Source organism: Ovis aries, chromosome 19 (assembly GCF_016772045.2).
Source record: "Ovis aries strain OAR_USU_Benz2616 breed Rambouillet chromosome 19, ARS-UI_Ramb_v3.0, whole genome shotgun sequence".
NCBI classification, from domain to species: Eukaryota; Metazoa; Chordata; class Mammalia; order Artiodactyla; family Bovidae; genus Ovis; species Ovis aries.
Window position 1 is genome coordinate 17,163,357 of NC_056072.1, and position 13,575 is coordinate 17,176,931.

General features: G+C 39.3%; 1 protein-coding gene across 30 annotated transcripts in view; it reads right to left on the reverse strand.

Moving 5' to 3' along the window:
• The window catches only part of SETD5 (SET domain containing 5), an 80,080-nt gene extending 66,621 nt beyond the window's left edge, over nucleotides 1–13,459 (reverse strand). For 25 of the 30 annotated variants that reach the window (XM_060402175.1, XM_060402170.1, XM_060402172.1 and 22 more), the window contains exon 1: nucleotides 13,124–13,459. The gene's annotated coding sequence lies outside the window, so the exon portion shown is untranslated. The other 5 variants (XM_060402174.1, XM_060402163.1, XM_060402178.1 and 2 more) reach the window with 1 other exon arrangement.
• Between the last annotated feature and the right edge of the window lie 116 nt (nucleotides 13,460–13,575).

Here is a 13,575-nt window from a genome sequence, read left to right on the forward strand (position 1 = left end):
TTTTAAATTCCAGTTAGAAACCATATTTTATATAATTATAAAACAGAAAGTAATCCCTGAAAAGCCTGAAAGTGAAATACAACAAATTAACCTGTTTATCAAGTTGGTGACATAACCACACAAAGATCTATCCCAAGGGATTTTAAAACACTGTAATCTGACTGGACTGTATATCTCTGGAAAGATATATCCTAAGGGCAAAAACAAACAAACAAACTCACTTTCCAGTAATCACATTGTTCTGCCATTCTAAACTGCTGTGTGTGTATGTGGGGCAAAGCATGATACTTACATTGTGTATTAGTGGAAACTGAGATTTGGGGCATGGGGAAAGATTACATTTATAAAAATATCATGGAGCACTAAATTCAAAACAAAAATTATCAAATATCAACTGATATTTTATTTTTTATAAACTTTTTATTCTGTATTGGGGTAAAGCCAATTGACAATGCTGCAACAGTTTCAGGTGAACAGTGAAAGGACTCAGCCATACATATGCATGTATCCATTCTCCCCCAAAATCCCTTCTCATCCAGGCTGCCACATAGTATCAACAACTGGTATTTTGAAAAAGGAAAAAAAGAGGAAAGGATGAAACCATTTTTTAGTTCTATTCACGGAAATGGTCTACAACCAAACACTTCTAAACACCCAAACCATGGTCTCTAAATAGCATTTCCCACTAAAAGAAATCAGTTTTGAAGAAATGAGTTAAGTCCAGGTTTGGAGCAGGAAATATACAAAATGATCCGGGAATATCTTGTCACACTAGAAAGCAACAAATCAAGCAATGCAAGTCAGGAAACAACTGATAAGGAGTAAAAAGGCTTTGGAGCTAACAGCCAAATGTGGGGCCATTTTTAAATGTCAACATTAATGACCAAAAGAGACTGAAACATATCAAACAGGTATAAAACCCTAAGTACACAATAATAATGACTCTTCATGGCTCAGCTCTAGAGGTTGCTAAGTTACCAAGCCATTATCTTGAAAAAACTAGTAAGTAAGGGGGAAAAAAGCAAGCACTGATTTTGCTTTTCCTATTCAAATTGTTACCTTAGGGGACCCACATAATTAATGAGGGTGAGTATTACAGAAAATAAATTAAGCAGTGATAGAATCTAAGCCTGTTCTTCTCGAAGTGTGGTCTGAGAACTTCTGAAGTTCTTAGATTCTTTCAAGGAGCAAGTAAAGGCTTTTTCCCTTCAATTATGTATCTGTGGGAGGCCAGATTTTCTTCAGTTGTCAACCAAAACAATTTATCACAACAAATTAAATGCAGAAGTAACTATAAGGGAAATAGATGGGAAACAGTGGAAACAGTGTCAGACTTTATTTTGGGGGGCTCCAAAATCACTGCAGATGGTGATTGCAGCCATGAAATTAAAAGATGTTTACTCCTTGGAAGAAAAGTTATGACCAACCTAGATAGCATATTCAAAGGCAGAGACATTACTTTGCCAACAAAGGTCTGTCTAGTCAAGGCTATGGTTTTTCCTGTGGTCATGTACGGATGTGAGAGTTGGACTGTGAAGAAGGCTGAGCGCCGAAGAATTGATGCTTCTGAACTGTGGTGTTGGAGAAGCCTCTTGAGAGTCCCTTGGACTGCAAGGAGATCCAACCAGTCCATTCTGAAGGAGATCAGCCCTGGGATTTCTTTGGAAGGAATGATGCTAAAGCTGAAACTCCAGTACTTTGGCCACTTCATGCGAAGAGTTGACTCACTGGAAAAGACTCTGATGCTGGGAGGGATTGGGGGCAGGAGGAGAAGCAGACTACAGAGGATGAGATGGCTGGATGGCATCACTGACTCAATGGACGTGAATCTGAGTGAACTCCAGGAGTTGGTGATGGACAGGGAGGCCTGGCGTGCTGCGATTCATGGGGTCGCAAGGAGTCGGACACGACTGAGCGACTGAATTGAACTGAACTGGACTATAAGAAATCAGTTGTCTTCTATCACCAAAGAGATTTGTTAAATGTTAATACCATTTAAAAAAGTGGAAAGTTATTTTTCATAATCATGTTACATACATCAGCAGGATTTGTTATTGCTATTCTAAAATTAGTTAATAACATTAAAAAATACTCTATTTTAATTTCTAGTATGGTAAATCTCAATAGAAACTATACAAACAGAAACTCTCTGGGGCCTTGAACAGCTGCCTAACAATACACAGACAAGCAGACATTATGTAACTCTTAAGGAAAGTACCTAGTACTTTATTATAAAGTATGACTTCCCTGGTGGCTCAGAGGGTAAAGCGTCTGTCTACAATGCGGGAGACCCGGGTTTGATCCCTGGGTTGGGAAGATCCCCTGGAGAAGGAAATGGCAATCCACTCCAGGACTATTGCCTGGAAAATCCCACGGACAGAGGAGCCTGGTAGGCTACAGCCCATGGGGTTGCAAAGAGTCGGACACGACTGAGCGACTTCACTATGGTCACTATACTTGCAATGGATCTAATCGCTAATTTACACAGAATATGGGGGGGGGGGTGTCATCTAATAGTAGAACATGGAGACATAATTTCCAAAATCCAACAGTAAGAACTCAACACAATGATAAATTTCATTAAGTGTATAATATGAGGAAAAGAGAATCTATGAATTAGAAAGACAAACATCAACCAAGTGCAGTGTATGGACCTTATCTTGATCAAATGGAATGGTTTCATTAAAATTCAAAGGGAGCCCATTTTTTCTATTTCCCCTCTGTTTTGTTGTATTTGGAGTTTTTCATAACAAAAAATTAAATCCGTATCTATTTCCTTCCTCACTACCACTAAAAAGAAAAAGGGCATTCTAAAACTCTCTTTAGTTGCTAAGTCATGTCTGACTCTTGCAACCCCATGGAGCCTGCCAGGCTCCTCTGTCCATGGGGTTCTCCAGGCAAGAATACTGGAGTGGGCTGCCATTTTCTTCTCCATTCTAAAACTGTCCATATGAAAATAGGAGTTCAGAGAAAATGAAAGTCGTTCAGTCCTGTCCGACTCTTTGTGATCCCATGGACTACGTAGTTCATGGAATTCTCCAGGCCAGAATACTGGAGTGGGTAGCCTTTCCCTTCTCCAAGGGATCTTTCCAACCCAGGGATCAAACCCAGGTCTCCGGCATCACAGGCAGATTCTTTACCAGCTGACCCACAAGGGAAGCCCAAGAATACTGGTGTAGGTAGCCTATCCCTCCTCCCGTGGATCTTCCCAACCTAGCAATCGAACTAGGATCTCCTGCATTGCAGGTGGATTCTTTACCAACTGAGCTATTAGGGAAGACCCTAATATGAGGGTTCAGAGAAGCAAACAGAAAAATCCTAGCAAAGACAATCAGAAGAGCTCTAAAAAAACCTGCATTGCTACAGAGTGATAAACAGTTCCCTCGATCCTCTATAATTAGGGTGAGGATATAATTTATGGCCCAAACCAGGACATTTTTGAGAGTGAAAAGGGTGCCATTACTAATTACTTGGGAGACATAAATCAGGAGAGTCCCAGGGAAACAAGACACAGTCACTCTATCCATAAAATATTAAATTAAAAAAAAATCATTTTTCACAGTAGATATTCAACTCAATCCTCTGGGTTAACTATTTTCCAAAGAACCATATTCCTAGTATTACAGAGTTCAGAAGAGCTAAGGTATTCTATACAAAAAAATTATGTTTCATCCTTCCTGCCTGACACAGTTGTATCATAAAGTGAGATATGTTTACTTTTCCTCTTGTTGCTTAGTATATTCTACAAACATCCAGCCATTCCTTTTCATACCAACTGTGCATGATAAATGATGAAAGGAAAGCTACACTTACCCAGAGCCTTGCTTTTCTAAAAATACATGTCTTCCCATGGACCTCCACATAAGACCTAATCAGGCTCCTACTCAATTTATGAATGGATACCTTACAAGTAGCAACACTTCAAATCTTAATGGCCTAAGGGTAAAGTAAGGAAGAAAAAGCAAAAATATTTCATCTGGCCTAGGCTCCAAACAGCACTGGCATTATTATCACCTACTTAATCTAAAGCGGTATGGCTATAGTAACTGCAGAGTTTCATACAGGATGTTGGCATAATTTTTTAAAAAAAGAATCTTTAGCAAATATCTGGTTTTAATATTGCTTATATAATATATGCCACCAAGAAATGAGTACCTTTAAGCTCTAAATACTTTATCCCATTTAATCAGTTTTTAAAATATTTGTAAGTTTTTCCAATGAAAGTAGTTTAAATACGAAAATATGCAACAATATGGTACAATTTGTTGTTGTTTAGTTGCTAGTAGTCTGACTCTTTGCAACCCCATGCCATGCTTAGCCTGCCAATCTCCTCTGTCCGTGGGGTTTTCCAGGCAATACTGGAGTGGGATGCCATTTCTTTCTCCAGGGATTGAACCTGCATCTTCTGCTTGAAAGATGAATTCTTCACCACGGAGCCCTATAATTTAGCCCCATCCTAAAATGTGCACTGACATGATTTCAACCTTTTATTCTGTTCTATTATTGAGTTATAACATTAAAGTTTCAATTGCCATAAATGAGTCTAAGAATAAAAATAATTAAAAACAGATTTCAAAAATTTAGACTTCTACAATTTCTTCAAATCTGTTTTCTGTTATTGTTGTTTTCTTAAAGTCATTTCACCTTATATTTTCCAGACTGTGGGCATAAAGACATTTAACTTGCATGGTTATAGCAGACCGCACCACAGAAATCAAGAAAATAAAAGTTTATGTCATCCAACAATCTAATGCTACAGCATGCAATCTAAATGTTCAGCATGCAATCAATCACAGTGCCTCAAAAGTCTTTCTCTTGATTTTACTTTAGGTGATTAAACACCTTTGTTTTTAGAAAATATAGGTTTTTTTTTAAAAAAGTACCTTTTAGATTCTATCCCAATGTTACCATATTAAACATTTATTTTTAAATTAATCATATGTAACTGTGGCTCTTCCATTTCTACCTGGTTTCTCTTATAAAATAAGTCAATTCTTAACAGCCTACATCAATGAAGGAAAATGTAACATACAGGCAAAGTAATTGTCAACAGGTCCTTCCAGGTTATTCCTCAGAAAAAAAACATTCCTTTGATATCAAGAATGCCTGAACAGTTGATTATTAACTGCAGATCATCCTCTTTCACAGAGCTGTGAGAGAAAACAAATTTTATGTGTTGAGGAATACAGAGGTTGGTGGAAGGAAACAGAATTTTTCAACACAGGCCAAAGATCATAACAGGACAGAAATAAAAAACCCACAAAGACAGGGGGACCAAAAAAAAAAAAAAACCAAACCAAAACAAAACAACCTTAAACAAAATGACAAACAATGGGTTCGAATATAAAACCAGGAGATCCATATGGACATACACCAAAATTAACAAGTTAATATTATTAAATATGCTAACACTATACTGGAACATCCTAACTAGATCATAATTTCTAAGAATTATGAAATAATCCTCTTACTATATTCAGCAGTGCAGATGCCTTAATTAGACTACTAGGTTTTATTTGAGTCTTCACATTTCAGGACTGAGGATGAGAAAATTTCACCATCAGAAAACAATAACATTTCTTATGGGGGGAATTGTACGGAAAAAACAAGGCTTGCAGAACATAAATTAGCAGCTTGAAGAAAAGAGCTCTGAAGGATGAAAAAAAATCTATATTCAAACAATTCCACTTCCACTAAGGTAAAGGGGTTTCATCAAGGTTTAATTTTTTTAACCTTACTATTATCATGCATCTGAGTTATACAAGTTAGTAATTCCCAATTCAAACTCCAAATATTATCTACAGAAGAAATTCTTTTCTTTCTTCAAGCTAATATGGTGGCATCTGGTGCTAATAGTGACTGTGTTATCAACCAATGAAACACAAGTATGCTTAAAAACATTTCTTTTTTCCCCAGAAGGCTAAGAACTGGAATGGTTTATCAAGAAAGAGAATAGAAGATACTTTAGTTATGAAATCTCTTTTGCTATGGACTTTTGAGAATTGGACAACTGTTTGAGAATAGGACAAATAAGTTTTGTATTTAAGTACATAAAAAAACAAGCACACAATCTAATCATAATAAAAATCATATTTGCCAACCCAATTTTTCCCCTTTGTCCTATTTTATTTTTTTTGCTAGGGAGAGGCGTTGTGGGATAATAGCAGGAAATAAGGTGGAGCAGCTGCACAGACAAGAGGTACAGCACTGCATTCTACCTCCATTCTAGCCGACTGCTGGCTATGGCTTACTGCAAATGGGATGAGCTGTTTGGGGAGCCAGATAGTTATCAACACCTGTGGGATCAAATCGTGCCTCCTCCCCACTTTTGCCTGAACTTTTTAGGGACCCTGGCAAGATTCAGGTAATAGGAGTACTAGAAGCCAGGATGACACGCTTTCTAATTACTTGGAAAGTGGTGTGCACATTCCTGTGTGTGTGTGCATGCACATGTATATGCACAAAGGATGTTTACTCTAGTGCTAGCCAGGTTAGTCTTAGGACACGTAGAGAAAACTGTCTGAAATGGAGGCCAGAGTTTGAACTAGACTGCTTCTATTTTAGTCACACAAATCCATGGAAATAATCCATGTGAATGAACTTTAAAGAGAAGAAATGACTACCCTAAATTTCTATAATAATATAAAATGCAGCCCACTAAATCTCATGTTAATGTTGTTACTATTTCATGAAAAATAGTCTAATGGCAATAATTAGTCACTCAAATTTCCTTTTTCAGGTCAAAATATATCATTACTGCCAAGACCACTGTGCATAAAAATATAATGTTAAGTGGGTAACACATTTATATTTCTTTTACTAAGGGAGAAGACACAAAACTTGGTCAGGCTTGCTTACTATTAAAATGTGCATTAAAGGTATTTTTAATTATTCTATTGAGTTGAAACACCTCTTCTTTGCTAACAGCCACAAGCTCTGAATCCGTAAGAAAAAAAATTAACACTCCAGTTTCCTTTGTTATCGCCTGCAGTTTGGATATAAGGGAAAACTCTAAGGCTGGTTTAATAACATTGCAATGCAGGTGGTATCTCAATCCAGGCAACAGATGTACTCTTAGAAAACTGAGTTCAAATCAATTATGTCTAAAAATCATATTCTTGGAAAATATATTAAGCATTTAAAAGAATATATATATATATTTTTAAATGTAGGAATCCTTTTGCAATCAAAATAATTGCTGTGTAACTTGTCTGTAAATGCAATTCTTCAATATTTTGGTTTTTTAAAAACAACTGGCCCAAAAATTCAACCAAACAAAAAGAACAGGCACACATGCACTGTTCAACATTTTAAAAGTAACTATAAATACTGTTTAGGACATTGATCCTTTTAAAATTTTAATGCAAACTTACACAAACTTTGAAGTAGTTCATTATGATTTTGCATAAAGGAATAATGTCAGATCTCTTCCAACTCTGTGATTCATATTAATTCTAATAAGCTAGATGCAACCACCCCACTTGCAGCTGGGAGCTGAGCACTTACGTATCAAACAAGGTTGTGCCTAACCTAAAAGGGAGGTTGGGTAATCTCTAGGGAATATCAGGTTGTCCAGGAAGTAGCGATGAGACTGAAATAATAATCAGCCTTTCTTTAATTAACATTTTACATGATGGCAACCCAACACTTGAATGCTGAAGGGTGCTCTTCATAATACTGATATAAAATTGCAGCTAACAATATGTAACTATTTTACAAAGGGAAACAAATTATTCTACTATTCTGGTCTAACCCAATAATCAAATATGGACAATCAAATATTGAAATATAAAGGTTTTATTCAGATACAATATTCTTTCCTATTTTTAAATGAGAATTCAACATTCAGATGCTCTAGAACTGGTCTACTGGGGAGGTGATTTGAATTTAGGGGGTAGAGCACAGGGATTTATTTTTTTAATCTATACAAAGCTTTAAGATTTCATTTTTCCTTGGAGGAAGGGATGGGTTCCTACCAGATATTCAGGGATATACTAAATTTTGGGTTACCATTATATGGTTGGCACAAATTCAATGCTTGAGTAGCAACTATAAATGTTTTCTTTAACTGTAAGCCAAACTGAATCATCTCCCAGGGAAAAGAACCTCCTCCTCCTGCCTTTCCCACCTCCTGCCCCTCCCCCACCAGCACTGCCTCCCTGCTGTGCAAAGAGCCCTTTGTCCTGCCCTGCACTTATCTAGCTGTTTGGCCATATTGACAGGCCAACTAGAGGCATAATAAGCGAGTCAGTTTGCCATAAGCAGCTGGCAATTTGAAACAAAAATCTTCCTTTTCTACTCAGACCAAGTCCTGCTGCAGGCATCTCTGGCTCCTCCCATCCTTCCATCTATTTTTCAAACAGCACAGCAAGGAATTCTGCATTTTCCCTCAACTAGGTAACACATCAGAAACTTGACTCCCCAGACAGAAACACTGAGTAAAGTCCTACATCTACTGCTTTTTCTGTGACTCGTAACACAGGCCAAGGAGTATCCTCAGCTCTAGGTGTATATACATGACTAACACAGCTCAGGAAATGATTACTACTTCAATCTGCCATCAAAACTCCTGAGAATGTTCATACTTCAAGGGAAGGCAGAAGAGCACAGATACCGGTAAGATCATTATCAAGTCACATATATCAGATAAAGACATCCAATAATCTTAGTGTTTTAAAAATACTAAGACATTATTCCAATATGCAAAAAATTCCTTATCCCTGTCTTTATGTCAAAGATACTTAAAGTGACCCTTACATCTCTCCCTGAGGTATTCAGCAAACAAAATCAATATGATGGAAAAACTGAGTGAGGCAGGATGGGATTACAAATTCCTTGCTTGGTAAGAGCGGATATAAAGTAGACAGAGATTCTGCTTCATTGTTCCTTTTATCTCTTGTACTTCTCTTCAAAAATGTTAGGAGTTTAATATATTGTCAGAATAAGAATTCTCTAAAGCAATGCTTTCCAACACACTGACCCCCTCACCAAGCTATGGGGTATCTACTCAATTCAGAATGAATATACAGCAGAACATTTTTCATAAGACTAACTGATTAAACAAAATGTGTACTGAGAAATTAAAGAAATGATAATCTATCAACCTCTCATGAACTACCCTGCATCTTCACCACAAGAGACATCACTGCTTCAACAGAAAGGTTAAAAATGCCATTTCATCACATACTTTGGAATTTTTGGCAGCAAGTAATGGTGTCAATCGTTATTTATCATAGGTACATTACACTTTGAGGAATGACTGAATTTTTTTCTTTTTACAAATAACCGCCAGTTGTATTACTAAATATATAATATCTCATAATTTTGCAGGGTTGAAGTTTCATTTGTCCTAAATAACAAAAAATAAGAAAACTTTATTCATAATCCACTTTTTCACTGGTAAGATGTATCCAACAATCACTGATTGTCTTTAGCTTCTGCCCAACATTTCATAAATTAAGTGAATATGAAGAGGATAACGTAAAAGTGGTTGTCTGCACATATGCATTTTGAACAATATTATTTTCCTGTCCAAAGGGAAAAAATGAAGTGGCCATCCTCCTCCAGAAAGGCCAAAATAAGTCCCCGAAGTATGTACATTTCTGGACACAAAACACTATCAGAAGACAGTAAAAATTTCAAGCATGCTGGTAAAATAAATTCTATGAAAAGGCCTTCTATGCTCTTAAGGAAATGATCTTACGTTAAGATCGCAAAGGGGTTCCAAACAGGAAATGCAAGTTAAAAGCAATTATTTTATAAGGTAGCTTTCATATTATATAAAAGACAACTTACAGACATTTGTATCTATGTTAAACAGCCAGTATGAGTGACACCATACTTATCTGATATGGCATCTTTTATATGTGATAGTAATAAGAATTAGAACCACCTAAAATGTTATCCATTAAAGGTTCTGTTTCATTATTCCCCTTGCAACACTGAAAGACAATGCAAGTTAACATTTGTGAATGACAAAACTCATTTCCATTCTTTCTGGTTCCCGCCACAAACGCCAGAGTCATACTACACATTATAGATGACTGGGTTCATTTACACAAAACCAAACATACTAAAATTCTGAAGGAAAAAAAAATATATATATATAGGATGCCTGAGTCTTAGGGGGAGACAATAACAGGTATCTATCTGATAAGTATCGGATGTAACTGATGGTATATTGGGCTGGTGATTCTCCTTCAAGTACTTCCATATTTAACAAACTGTTCTGCTTAATCAGAGATCTTCCTAAACTGTGGGAACCGTGGAAGAAAGACTACATAAGGGGCCTAGATGCTATCATCTCAAGTATCCTGTATACTAGATTTATTCAATTTCTGAGTATTCCTTCTAGTCTGTCATATTTCAAATGGATCACTGTCAAACATAGATCCTTGTGATCTTAGACAACTATACTCAACACATATTATAAATCAATATCACAGGTCAAATTCTAAAGAAATAATCTAATTTGGAGAAATCTATTACTAATACAGAAAATAAGAAAATACTTGATATTTATACATAGAAATCGTTCTGCAAAGGACAGTTGTTTCTAGAGTTTAAGACCCTAAATATAGTAAAATGTTTAGCAAAACATCTGTTCAATAAGGTAACTATGGTCTAACAACTGGAAGGAAGAAGACGTACAAGTAAAGTATTAAAATTGATTTAATGATTAAAAAGATGGAGGAAAACATGCCAGCTGCAGAAAAATCAACTGATATTTTCTCCATTCTGGTTCTCATGAAGATCCTTAAATTCTTATTACCTTGGTTTTAAAAGGATTGAAAAATTAAAACTCGAATGGAACTTCTGGTCCTATCCAAGCAAAATCCCCAGATTAAAACAAAAAATCTGCCACAAAAACCAAACATAAAAGTCTTTAACTACGATTCAGTTTCCAAATGCTGATATCCATAAATGGGTAGAAGGTTATGAATTGCTAATTCTCATTTCCCCACCAATAAAATGCAAACCAGCACAGCAGTGAAAATTCCCAGGAAAGCAAGGTTTCCGTCTTAGCCCTGAAGCAGCCATTGCCTAAGTGCAGCTCCCTGCAGCCAACAGCATTAATGGACGCTGCACTGCTGTCCTTCCCTGGAGACAGCAGCCAGCACTACTCAAGCTCCTCACGTAGCAACCAGAGCTCCAGAGCCAGCAGCTGCTGCTGCCTTGTATACTCACCCCTGTGATCCAGCCCAAAGGAACAACCTTCTTACCCCACCCCCACTCCTTACACATTCTTTTTTTTTTTTTTTGGACCAGTGCTCCATGCCAGAAGGGCTGGAATTATGCCTTTAGAAAGAAACAATCCTAAGGTCACCCTTTTAGTTTTAACTGTGGCTTTTTATTAGAAAAACCAACATTTACCAAATTCCAAATATACACTTAATAAGGCACCAATTTAGGAGTGAAGATTAACCTTTAGTCTTTAAAAGGCCTATTTGCTAAACATTCTCTTTACAGTCAAATTTAAATTTGCAGTTAAAGACAGAAGCTTGTGTTGTGTCCTATGAAAGGACATAATCATTTTTCTACACAGTGACATCTTCAGTAAACCTTTAAAGATTCTAATCCCATAACGAGTCAGAATTTTTGGCTACAGAAGAAAACTAATGATCCTCCTGAAAAAACTGGTAGAAATCTAATAAAAAAATTTCTTGTCCTCCAACAGGCCCAGAAACCTCTGAAAAGGTGAGGTTTACTATCTCAGATTCCACACACCTCAAATTACCACTTATAATTTTCCTCTCAGAGTGACCTACAAACATTGATATAAAACTAATCAAGAAAATTTCCCAAATAGGGGGTACATAATTCTCTTGAAAAGCTCAGGACACTCAACTCAGCTGGATCCACCCTAATCACAGTATTGCTATGTAATATGTAACATCTGCCCAACAAAAATGTTAATATGACCTTGGTCATAAATATGTCATTAAATGCAACTCGTTTCATCAAGAGATAAAGGAAATTTGCAGAGGACCTGGGGATTCTTTTAGTACTATGAGAACGGGGAAAACTGGAAAAATAAACTAAGTATAGACAAAGCCCAATGCAACCCAGAGGTCTGGGCAAGAAATGAGTTAGTGGTGAACACATTGCACAAGTAACATGAGAAAGCAGAAAATGCAGGTCATACACGCAACCCTGACCCAGACCAGCAGAGCTGGCTGCAGCATCAGTATCCAAGGGAAAGACCAGTTATTCCCAAGAAGTGAGAGGAGCAAAGGAGCTCTGTAGAATAAATTAGCATAGAAGGGGCTTTCCCAACAGAAACTTTCCCTCTCACGCGATTCACCTACTTAAAAACCAGGGCTTTTTCTCATCACCATTCACTTCGCATCCCTGGCTTCCACGCAGAGGGAAAGAGAATTCATAAAGGCTACATTTTTCTGCCTTTAAAGACGTTCGCAAATGATCGCTCTCCACGCCCAAGGCAGGGAAAACGACACAATCTGGCTCAACTCCAAGCTAGAACCCTACAAATCCAGTGAGGCCATCTCAGATATACTGGGGCTTACGCCACTGAGAGCCCAAGAATGCGAGGTGGGGGTGGCGAAGGTAATGTCCTTAGTGTGGGAAACGAAGCAATCATCTGGAATGGGGACCCCAGGACGAGGGGGAAGGCGTCCAGGAACATTTGGGGGTAGGGTGGGGAGATCGAAGCCCCCCCCAGAAGGATCAGAGTTGTCACAAGGCCGCGCGAATGGGGGTGGGGGTGAGGTTTGGGGAGGGGAAAAAAAGTGTGCCTGTGTATTTTGAGAGGAGAGCAGTGAGAGGCCTATCCTCAAGTAAAAGGTAAACGTGGAGTAGGCAGTTCCCAGGAAAGGGGGTGAAGAGGCGTGGGGGGAGGGGAAGCGTCCTGACCCAGGAAAGACGTGAAAAGGGTAGTGGGGTCGACGAGATTACGGATGGGGCCTCTCCGCCTGGGAAAGGGGTGCAACGGTGTGTGGGGGGCGGCGAGGGGGATGAGAAGGGGCAGCATCCTCCTACTGAGAGCCTGGGGAGGGCCAGGCCCACGTCCCGAGAGCAAGCGCGGGGAGACGGAGGAGGTGACCCTTCCCTCCCCCGGGGCCCGGTCGTGAGGGTAGGTCTCTCTTTTCTGTTGGACCCTTACCTTGTCCCAGGCCTGGGCCCGGGCTGCGGCGCACGGCACTCCCGGGAGGCAGCAGGACTCGAGTTAGGCCCAACGCGGCGCCACGGCGTTTCCTGGCCGGGAATGGCCCGTGCCCGTGAGGTGGGGGTGGGGGGCAGAAAGGCGGAGCGAGCCAAAGGCGGGGAGGGGGAAGGGCCAGGGAAGGAGGGAGGGCCGGCACTACAGTGTTGGCGGACTGGCGGGACTGGGGCTGCGTGAGTCTCTGAGCGCAGGCGGGCGGCGGCCGCCCCTCCCCCGGCGGCGGCGGCGGCGGCGGTAGCAGCTCACTCAGCCCGCTGCCCGAGCGGAAACGCCACTGACCGCACGGGGATTCCCAGCGCCGGCGCCAGGGGCACCCGGGACACGCCCCCTCCCGCCGCGCCATTGGCCCCTCCGCCCACCGCCCCGCACCCATTGGCCAACTCGCTGCCAAT